This window comes from Neltuma alba, unplaced genomic scaffold (assembly GCF_004799145.2).
Source record: "Neltuma alba isolate B1F8T4 unplaced genomic scaffold, ASM479914v2 tig00011259_pilon, whole genome shotgun sequence".
NCBI classification, from domain to species: domain Eukaryota; kingdom Viridiplantae; phylum Streptophyta; class Magnoliopsida; order Fabales; family Fabaceae; genus Neltuma; species Neltuma alba.
In genome coordinates, this window is record NW_021635972.1 from 1 (window position 1) to 11,951 (window position 11,951).

The 11,951-nt window shown below is 36.3% G+C and overlaps 1 pseudogene; it reads left to right on the forward strand.

The window, feature by feature from the left end:
* The first annotated feature begins 2,660 nt into the window (after positions 1-2,660).
* LOC114763166 (phospholipid-transporting ATPase 1-like) lies at positions 2,661-11,951 on the forward strand (annotated as a pseudogene).

Here is an 11,951-nt window from a genome sequence, read left to right on the forward strand (position 1 = left end):
TTCCCAACACAGATCCTGTCATTAATATTTTATTTTCCATTTTTGACCCATCACCTAGATTCTCACAAAATTATTCACCGTGCTAATGTCAATGGCTGTTTTGTAATTTAGGCGGGACAACGAACATGATGACAACTAACCTTTTGCGACAAATCTGGATTAAAATTAAAACTTCAAATCCAGATGGATCCATATGAACGTGAACTTATTTTATTTCTTAATGCATTATATGATAACATGTTTTTTGGCATTGATTGGAACATACTTTTCTATATTAATTAATGATACTCTTTTCAGGTCTCTGATATAGTAATATACTAATATCTAATTAGGAGGTTAGATGAAAAAATCTCACAAAAAAATAACTATTAAATTTCAAAATTACTATAAAAATGTGTTTTATTTATTTTTTCAAGTATAGTCATTTTCTTTACGAGTATAATAATCAATACTGATTTGAAATTTTAAAATTTAACAGTTAATTTTTTTTGGAGATTTTTCCAACTTGGACTTAGTTTTAAATGTATTACCAGATCATTTTCACTTCATGTTCAGAGTCACTGTAAGTATATTTAGTCACTTGTAAGTATATTTTATACAAATCAACATAAATTTTTTTCACATACTTACCTTATATTTTATAAATTATGATTGAAAAGTTTCATATACATCATTCAGACATCTTATCTTTCATATTTATCATTTTTTAAAAATTAATTTACCTAATCACATATATTTCATTCTATTAATGTTATAATTGATCACCTATATGGGTATCATATTATATAAAACAACATGACTTATTATTATTATTATTTTTGATACTATCTCTGATTCTTAATATAAGAGTTTATTTGACTTTTATTTTAGTCATAAATACAAAATTCTAATCCACTTTGCCTCTTATATTTATTTATTTTTCTCAAGATAATTTTATAATAATAGTATTTCTAGCTAATACACTTCATTAACAAGGATATCTTAATAAAGATAATATTTATTTATTACAAAATATACTTAACTAGTTTTTTAATTTACTCAATTTAGTCAATTAGTTTTAATATTAAGGATTGAAGGTGGTATAATACAATTAAATAGGCACGTGGGCACTATCATGTTAATATTGAGTTCAAACCCAAGACTTTATCCAAATGTGGTGGGTGGCGTTACTATTAGAACAACTAGCTATCAGTATGATTTATTATTATTTATTCAGCATCTGTGGATTTAAAAATTGATATGAAATTAAATCATTAATTGCTCACTATTTATTGATGTATTTTATTTTTAAATACATGAACACTGCATAATTCCATATCTATTATTCTCTTTTAGTTTTGCATATTCCTTCATATGACGTTTTCTATAGTTATATTACAACTGAAAAACATGTAAAAAAGTATATAATCCCTTTCCATCAAGGGTTTGTCAATCTCACTGGCCAAAAGAAAAGTGTCCAGTCATCATATATAAATAGTGAGCTGACAAACTTTTACCTTCTACCTTAAGAAAGCCTAAAATTCCTGTTTAAATGTCCTTTTCAACAAACTTGTTGTAAGAGGGTATAAGGAAATTTTGGTTTTTAAATGATTTTTAAATGCTAAACTAAACCACTATAAATTAACTAGGCAGTCATGCATAATTTACTCAATAGTAATTGTGAATGGACGTTTCAATTCAATAGTCAGTACTGAATCTGGTGGATAAGAAATTTAAAAAAATAAAAATGATAACAAATCTAAAATATAGGAAGTATTTTTTTTAACAAAGTCATCTTGTTAAATTTATTATATAAATATATAATTTTATTTCTAATTATTATTTCTGCTGTTATTTTCTTAAAAAGTGTATATATATTAAACAAAGACAAAATGAAAAATTCATTAAATTTTAAAAAACAATTAATAGAGTATAAGATTTTTCTATTCTAATAAAATATATTAAAAATGGCTTATAAATAGAAAAAGGATTAAGAAGAGTATTTAAAATTTACAATTACATTTATCTTTTTCTAATTTTTGGTAGGTTTTTACCAGAAGAAACGTAACAGAAAATCATGAACAGTAAACAAATCAGAATATTTGGCGTGTATAATCAACCAAAAAAAAATTGCACTAAAAATTCAGGAGGAGCAGCAAATTAAAAAAAAAAAAAATTGAAAGGAACTCTGTAAATCCGTACCAAATATGAATGAAGAAGCTTAAAAGGAGAAACTGAGAACTCACTGAATAAATAAAAAGGTAGAAGAGAGATGCATATAGAGAAAAAAGAAGGAGTAGAGTGTGAGAAGTTGTGTGAAGAAGAGAGAGAGAGAGGAGAGTAGAGAGAGAGTGTGAGATTCGAGAGAGAGAGATAGAGAGAGAGAGAGAGAGAGAGAGGAGTGTGAATTCAATGTGGTGAATGAGCAGGCAAGCAAAGGATTCGTGGTTTACCGCTCGTTTCTCTCACTGTCAAATTCTCAGCCTGCGATTTTCTCGTTCATCGTGCCCCTGCCTGCCTTCTCCCTCCCTCTTCTTTCTCTCTCTTCAATGCCATCGTCGCCTCTCCGTTTCGACAAAACACACAGCTAATCTCCCGCTTGCGATTTTTCCCCCTTTTACGAGCCCTAAAGGTTTTGCTCCCAATCGGACCTTCTTTTTTTCCTTTTGATTTCTGCGCAGGCCGATCCGATCCGGTTCATTCTGCACTAAGTTACTTCTGGGCTTAGATCCGATTCCCTGGGTCGTCCGTCGGCTCTCAGTCTCCATCACCCCTGCCCTCTCATTGCGTTTGAAGCTGCGTTTCACCATTCCACACGGGATTATCATTTTCATCTCGTTATCCTACCCAAAGCGTACAGGTTTGTTTATCTCCCTCCCTCTCTCTCTACTTCTCGTTTTCGTGACGTTTGATCTGTCTGCGATGCGAATTTGGCGGAAGCGTACTTCATATTTTGTTCGTATTATGGCGGTGGCATTAGATTAGGTTATGGAGGGAAGTGGTCTGTGTGATCGATTTGTCTTGAGAGTGTAATATGGGCGTTTTCCCTGTTTCTGGCTGTGGCGTTGCTTGGGATACTCACAAGGCATCTGGTTATTTTTGGATTTGCTGAAGCATTTATTGATGTTCATTTCGTGACTTCCTTGTTTGTTTGATCATCTCCGCAGCTTTGCGCGCATTTGAAGCCCTGCTGATCCCCCCTGATTCAGAAGCCCTTCTTTGGATCCGGGCATTGAAGTAGTTGTGGAGCTTTTTTTATTTTGTATTTTTATCCTCCTATTGGCTCAATACTCAGCAAAATCAGCACTTTAATGGCCGTGGGATGACTGAGCTCTGGAATCAAATATTTTGTGCACTAGATTCTGCAAACATCTGGTGAGTGTCAAGGAAGATTGGGAGGAAACATGAAGGCAATAACTGCTCGACCTGAGATCTGGGACCACATTAAACATGGTTATGTGCCACTGTTCTGGGCTGTTGATCGTTGTTGATGGTAGTTGGTCCTGCTCTATGTGAGCCACCAATGCAGATGAAGAACTTTTTATGAGTCCTGATAAGCCACTGCTTTCAGAATCAGATTGCTCTTTGGGGATTCATCGCCGTTATCGGAAATCAGGATCCTTCAGCCGCTATGTCTCCTTCCCATCTACCATTTTTGATGAAACTCAAAGTGGTAGTTTTGATGTGAAGGACATAGACTTTGTATCTGCTGGCGAGTCTAGTTTTCGTAGTGCACTTGAACCTTGCACTTCTGTGACAGAAAAGGACTCTCAATCAGCTGAATCTGAGTTTTGCCAGCAGCTACCTCTGGAATGCTCCACTCGGGAGAGGAGGCGCCTGACATCGTGGGGTGCAATGGAACAGCATGATATGAATAGCAATACAGTGCCATTTGAAATATCAGGTGCTCCATCTCGAGTGCAGGAAAAGAATAAATCACAGAGAATTCGTCACAAAAGTGTTCAATTTGAAGATAACCTCTTACATGATGACAATTCAAGGTCAATATACATCAATGATCCCAAGAAGACAAATGACAAGTATGAGTTCACGGGGAATGAGATCCGAACTAGTAGATACACAATTATCACCTTCCTGCCTAAGAATCTTTTCATTCAATTTCATCGGGTTGCTTACTTGTATTTCCTTGCTATTGCGGCGCTAAATCAGCTCCCTCCGCTGGCTGTGTTTGGTAGGACCGTGTCTCTATTTCCCCTCTTGTTTGTTCTGTGTGTCACAGCTATTAAGGATGGTTATGAGGACTGGCGGAGGCACAGGTCGGACCGCAATGAGAACAACCGGGAGTCTCTGGTACTTCAATCTGATGATTTCCGACCAAAAAAATGGAAGAATATTGAAGTTGGTGAGGTTGTTAAAATCTTAGCTGATGAGACTATACCTGTTGACATGGTCTTATTGGGGACAAGTGATCAAAGTGGGCTTGCCTATATTCAGACAATGAATTTGGATGGTGAATCAAATTTGAAGACGAGGTATGCTCGGCAGGAAATGGCTTCAGTAGTATCACCAGATTGTTGCGCTGTTTCTGGGATCATTAGATGTGAGCAACCAAACAGGAACATTTATGAATTCACAGCCAATATGGAGTTCAATGGGCATAGGTTTCCCCTTAGCCAATCAAATATTGTTCTGCGTGGTTGCCAACTGAAGAACACAGACTGGATAATCGGTGTTGTTGTTTATGCTGGGCAGGAAACAAAGGCAATGTTGAACAGTGCAGCTTCCCCTTCGAAGAGAAGCAGACTGGAGGGTTATATGAACAGAGAGACCTTTGGTTGTCAATTTTTTCTCTTTACCATGTGTTTGGTTGTGGCTGTTGGGATGGGCCTGTGGCTGATGCGTCATAAGGACCAGCTTGACACCTTGCCATACTACAGAAAAAGATTCTTCACAAAGGGCCCTGATAATGGGAAAAGATATAGATATTATGGGATACCAATGGAAATCTTTTTCTCATTTTTGAGCTCGATTATAGTTTTCCAGATAATGATACCCATATCTCTTTACATAACCATGGAGCTGGTTCGTTTGGGCCAGTCATATTTCATGATTGAGGACAGGGATATGTATGATGCCAACTCCGGATCAAGGTTTCAGTGTAGGTCATTAAATATCAATGAAGATTTGGGTCAAATACGTTATGTTTTTTCGGACAAGACAGGAACACTTACCGAAAATAAGATGGAATTTCGAAGAGCCAGTATACATGGAAGGGATTATGGGAGCTCATTACTTATGGGTGATAATACAATAGGTATTTAGTTTCCTTCAAGATAATTGCGAAATTCTAGACTGCTTGGGAATGTGGTATCATGCCAATATCTCTTATTAAGATACTAAGCTGTCCAATCTTTCTCCATTTTTTATGGTACTACTACTAAGATAATAAAAATAATTGGATTTCTTGTGGAACTTTTAGTTATGCACCTGATTTCACTTTGACAACAAAATGGCTGGTCAATAAATAATAGATTATCGCATCCCACTATCATCATACTCGCTTAGATTGTTATATTCAACTCATTTGCTCTAGAGCTAAACCTGGAACTGGCCCTGTGATTATGCTGTGCCCTGCAAGGCTTTGTAGTTATTCCATTAGGCAACAACAACAACAACAACAAGCCTTATGAGAAAATATATGGATAAATGATCTATCTAATGGTTTTTCCCCCCTTCTCCCACAGTTCTCGCTTGATTATTCTCAGATTTTCTATTATAAACTTAATGTTTCGGTGAAGTGTCTTTATTTGAGTCCCAAGTGTGGTCAAAATAGTTCATAGCGATGCTTATCGGATGTCTTGCTTTAAGCTTGTGAATTGGCATATTTTCTGGTGCATGTTTATGATATGACTGGCTGTGTTCTTTCAAACAGCAGCAGCAGCAGCAGCGTTTTGTGGCAGAGGGAGGTGGAAGCTTAAATCTGAAATTGCTGTTGATTCAGAACTCACAACACTGTTGCATACAGATTCAGATAGAGATGAAAGGATTGCTGCACATGAATTTTTCCTTACATTGGCTGCTTGTAATACTGTGATCCCCATGCTTAGTCGTGGAACAAGTGAGTCAAAAGAGGGTGTAGAATGTATTGAATACCAGGGAGAATCTCCTGATGAACAAGCTTTAGTTGCTGCAGCCTCTGCTTATGGATATACACTTTTGAGCGGACATCAGGACATATTGTTATTGATGTCAATGGTGAGAGGCTCAGGTAGATATGGAATTCCGATTGTCAAGAGATTACAATCCCCCTGTTTTATTTAGAATCTGGGACTTGCAAAACCCAGGATTTTCATTTTTTCTTTTTTGTGCTAATTTGTTTTTGTAATTTGTCTATGGTTTCTGTTGTTCAGTAATTTAATTATTTTTATGCAATACAGGTTGGATGTTTTGGGTCTGCACGAGTTTGATAGTGTTCGGAAAAGAATGTCTGTGTTATTAGATTTCCTGACAATACAGTAAAGGTGTTAGTTAAAGGAGCTGACACTTCAATGTTTAGCATCTTGGCTGATGAAATTGACAACGGTGATAGCATACGGCATGCAACTGAGGGTCATTTAAATGAATATTGTTTGCAAGGTTTGCGCACACTTGTAGTTGCTTCCAGGAATCTCTCAGATGCAGAACTTGAGCAGTGGCAGAGCATGTATGAAGAAGCAAGCACTTCATTAACTGATAGAGGTGCAAAACTACGCCAAACAGCAGCTTTAATAGAATGCAACTTAAAGCTACTTGGAGCAACTGGGATTGAGGACAAGCTGCAAGAGGGTGTACCAGAAACAATTGAGTCCTTGCGACAAGCTGGAATCAAGGTCTGGGTTCTTACTGGTGATAAGCAAGAGACAGCAATTTCAATTGGTCTCTCCTGCAAACTTTTGACTCCAGATATGGCAGAGGATAATTATAAATGGCACCTCGGAAAATGAATGCAGAAATCTTTTGGCTGATGCAAAAGCCAAATTTGGTATAAGATCTGTATGTAACAGAAACCAGAATATGAGGCACAAAACCAATGATGGACGTGGTGATCTTGAGATGGCCGATAATACAAAGTCTTTAAATATGCCTAGATGTGATCCAAGAGAAGATGCTCCACTGGCACTTGTAATTGATGGAAACAGTTTGGTTTACATCTTGGAGAAGGAACTGGAGTCAGAGGCAAGATTATTTCTCTTCATTTGAAGTTTTGTTTGGAATGTTTTTGTGCATTGGACTACTAAAGCTTGATTTTAGATCAGAGTTGTAGGTGCATGTGCAGTTTTTTTACATGTTGGAGCTGTACCATTCAACTTATCAGTAAATATTTACTATTCTTTCCATTTCGGCAGCTTTTCGACCTTGCAACTTCTTGTAAAGTTGTGCTATGCTGTCGTGTTGCACCCCTGCAGAAGGCAGGAATTGTTGATTTGATAAAGAGCCGCACTGTTGATATGACACTGGCTATTGGTGATGGTAAGTTCTTCATGATTATGACCCTGGGGATGCTATAACTTACATTTTGCTTTTATTCAGGTTGTTTGATAAATTGATGTTTATGTGTTTGATATATTGATGTTTACACTCCCTTGCTTCTTAGATGTCATTATATTTCTACAAGATATTATGTTATTTATAATTTCCATGTCTGGCGTCATAGTGGAAATTGTCCTAAGAAAGAATGGACTCGACAAGTTCTGCAAGCTTGTAAAATTTTTCAGTTGTTGATGTGACATGCCTTTTGCTATTGGGTTGTATAAAATACAACTATGCCAATTGGCATTTTTGGTTCTACTGTAAATAGGCTATGCCGAAATGATTAAGATTGATTGTGGTAAGCTAGTGTGACTAGATGAACTTATAAAACAAGACTTAATTCAGTTTGACATTATAACCCTTCCCGTTTCTTTCAGGTGCCAATGATGTGTCAATGATCCAAATGGCAGATGTTGGTGTTGGAATATGTGGGCAGGAAGGGCGTCAAGCAGTGATGGCATCTGATTTTGCTATGGGACAGTTTCGGTTCTTGAAAAGATTGCTTCTGGTTCATGGACACTGGAATTATCAGCGTGTTGGCTATTTAGTTCTCTACAATTTCTACCGCAATGCTGTCTTTGTCTTGATGCTATTCTGGTATGTATAGTTTCCATTGTATATTACAAACTGGAGGCCTCTGTGTTCTATTTGGTGTTCTGAGAATTAAGTTGGCACTTTAGTCCAGTAAAATTGGCAAAACCTGTCTAGAGAAACTGTTAGCTACAGACGACTTTACCGGACAAGGGAAAAAGCCTGTTTTTTTTTTGGAAGACCGGTTCTGTATAAATTTTGAACTGGTAAACCTAAACATGGCAGCTTATGAGTTTTCTTATTTACTAAAAGAAATTCCGTGAATAAGGGATGATGCTGGGGTTTGAACTTTGTAACAACTGTTGAATGGCAAGTAGGCCAAGCAAAAGGTTGTTTAACCTTTAATTTAATGCATACACTTATGAATGTATGGATTATATGCTTACAAATATCTTTACCAATAATAAGGTATGTCATATATTTTTGATAAGAGCATCTTCAAAATTCTGTTATTAAGGAAAGATTTAATGAAATAAATGTGTAAATTATCATCTGATATTTAACACCATTTTAAATATTATATTTGAAAGTTTTTAATCTTTTTAAAAATGTTATTTGTTCCCTAAATCTATGAACTGTTAAGCAACACATTTGTGTTGCTACAAAGACATATGTAGCCTGTTAGATATATGGGAAAATTCAAATTTTGTGTTTGATATGACAACCACGTCATGGATGCTATTTCGTTATCTAATTGGAGATAAGTATATTGTCAAGATGTTCACTTACGGCCAGTTATTTCTTTTAATTCATTCATTTGGGTATAATTGTTAATTACAAAACTATGAATTTTTGTTACCTATGCTGTTAGATACGCTTGGACGTGTTGGCATAACTAATCGACAATGTCTTTTTCCTTAGTGGATGTTAAATTGTAGTGCCACGATGCCATTATCTCAGAAAATCTTATCTTCATTTTCCTCTACATACTATCCTTGTTGAAACTTGTATGCAGGTTGTAACAAATTTTTGGCCCCAAAATTGGATTAAATTCTTCAGTGTATAGGCTATCCTTTAGTAATAGTAGCAAATTTGACAAGGCTTCATTGATTCTAATTTTTTTTGTTTCATTTGTCTGTAGGTATATATTATGCACTGCTTTTTCAACAACTTCTGCATTGACCGATTGGAGCAGTGTATTCTATTCTGTGATATACACTTCAGTCCCTACTATTGTTGTTGGTATTCTGGACAAAGACTTGAGTCACAAGACACTCCTGCAGTATCCTAAACTGTATGGTGCAGGTCACCGGCATGAGGCTTACAATATGCATTTGTTTTGGATCACAATGATGGACACTCTATGGCAGAGTCTTGTTCTCTTCTACGTACCCTTGTTCACCTATAAGGATAGCACAATTGATATATGGAGCATGGGCAGCTTGTGGACAATTGCAGTTGTTGTCCTTGTAAATGTACATTTGGCCATCGACATTAAACATTGGGTATTAATTACACACGTTGCTGTTTGGGGATCGATAATCATCACATTTGGTTGCATGGTGGCATTGGATTCTTTTCCTGTCCTTCCAAACTACTGGTGAGTTACATTTATGTCAGCCAATATGTACTCTGCGTTATTGTCTTTGAAGTAATTCCAAGTGGATAATTAATATTCCCTAAACTATTTCAGGACTTTTTATCATGTGGCCAAGTCTCCTACATATTGGATCACAATTTTGCTCATAATTATTGTGGCAATGCTCCCTCGATTTGTCTTTAAAGTTGTTTATCAAGTATTTTGGCCCTCCGATATCCAGATAGCAAGAGAAGCCGAGATAATAACAAGACATCGTGATCATCTGAGGCCAAGTCAAGAAGTTTCTAGCTAACTTGTGTTTGTCTTCCAGAAACTAGTGAGATCTTGATCGATTGGCATCCCTTGTATTTGACCATCACATTGCTTTCTTGTGGCTGTTGGTTGTAAAGGTCATCTGGTAAGGGCGTCATTTTCATTTATTTATTTATGATTTATGATTTTCCTTTTACATCTGTTTTTCCCATTTGGTTGCTTGAATTGCTTTCCTTGGACTAAATTGTGGTATAAAGCTAAAAAGAACTACCATAATTGTTATTGAGATGAGGCTTGTGTGGCATACTGTATAGAATAAGGCCTGATAGGATAATAAGGGTGATGAAGTTTTAATGCTATGCCGTGTTTGGTATCACATTGTATAACATAATGTATTGTATAAATTAATATCCTCTGCTTTCTGATATGTGATATATATGATACAGTAGAAGATAAAACAGAGTTTTTGACAAAGATACCCTTTATGTAAATTCAAATAAATTCACTTAGAACTGCTACACTACATTTGTTTTTAGAACCTAGTAGGATAAGGCTTATTGCTCGTACAATAATGGTGGTGGCTGGTGGTGATGGTTGTGATGACTAGTGATGATTGCAGTCATTGACTGTAAGATTGTGATGGCTAGTTATGATGGCGGTGATGACGAGTGACTATAGTGGTTGTTGTTGTTGTTGTTGGTGGTGGTGGTGGTGGTGACAGTGAGGTTTGGTGACAAAGAAGGCTGGCGATAGTGGTGGCCGCTGGTGGCAGCGGCAGTGGTGGTTAGTGATGGTGATGGTAGTGTTGATTGTTAGCAACTATAGTGATGATGATCAGTGGTGGCGGCGGCGGCGGCCAGTGATGGTGGTGACGGCTAGTGGTGGCAGCGACATTTGATACAAACTTATATTTAATACATTACACGTACCAAACAAATGATAAGCCCTTAATGTATTGTATTAGCTTATACTATCATGCCTTGTCTGTCCTGCTAAACGGACTTTAAATGTGTAGAAAATGTCAGATTGATATCGGGGATTTTTGAGGGTCTATGACATGGTTGCCTTTGCATTGGTAGTTTTATTGCCATTAATCATGTTGGACTTGGATGTTGTGGTCCTGAATATTAATCAGATTCATATCGGGGATTTTTGAGGGTCTATGACATGGCTGCCCTTGCATTGGTAGTTTTATTGCCATTAATCATGTTGGAATTGGATGTTGTGGTCCTGAATATTAATCAGCTAATAGAAATTCAAGAGGCACTAGTACGTTTCGTTGTTGTAGTTGAACTACACAATTAAAACATGAGATTAACCTTGTTGTATAAGTCTTTTCTTTTGAACAAACTGTATAAGATATTAATTGTGTGCTTCTACTCTCATTTTTATTTTTCTACTTGATAATGGGCATAGACTAAGCCCAAGGAGAAAAGGGAAAGAAAAATGTTGCGTGATGGAGGTGTTTAATGGAGTTGAGCCTGAGGGCTCAGTATAGAAGAAAGAGAAGACAAAATAGAAAGTTCAATTGTCATCAAGATTATTTTAATTTCATTAATTACGTTCACCTGTTATTTTACATAAAAATGTTTGAAAATTCAATTAAATAGGACTTCCTTTTGGTAGTTTTTGAAACAAGAAGTGAATATTTAGGGTTCAAATAAATGATCATATGGGGAGAGCGCTAGCCTCTTCAGGTTTTAAAAGTGGGTCTGTAGTTGTTAATTTATAACATGTTAAGGAGACAAGTGATAGCCATCGCATGCCAAAATTTTGTCTGTCCTTCAATATTGTTTCATTATATTGCATTTGTTGATATGCTGACACTGAAGTTTATAATTTCATTTTGGTTCTTTATTTCCTGGCAAATTGGTTCTTAAATCGGTATGCTTATCACAAACTAATAGTTTTGTCCACCGAGTTGACTGTCAATCTAGTAGTTTCGTCCACCATATTAGATTGTTGTAACATGTCAGGATCTGTTTGTGATGTGATCTCTTGTGGATTTGATTCTCAGATGAGTAGCAGTGGCAGAGTGGATTGATGCGAGACAAATGGC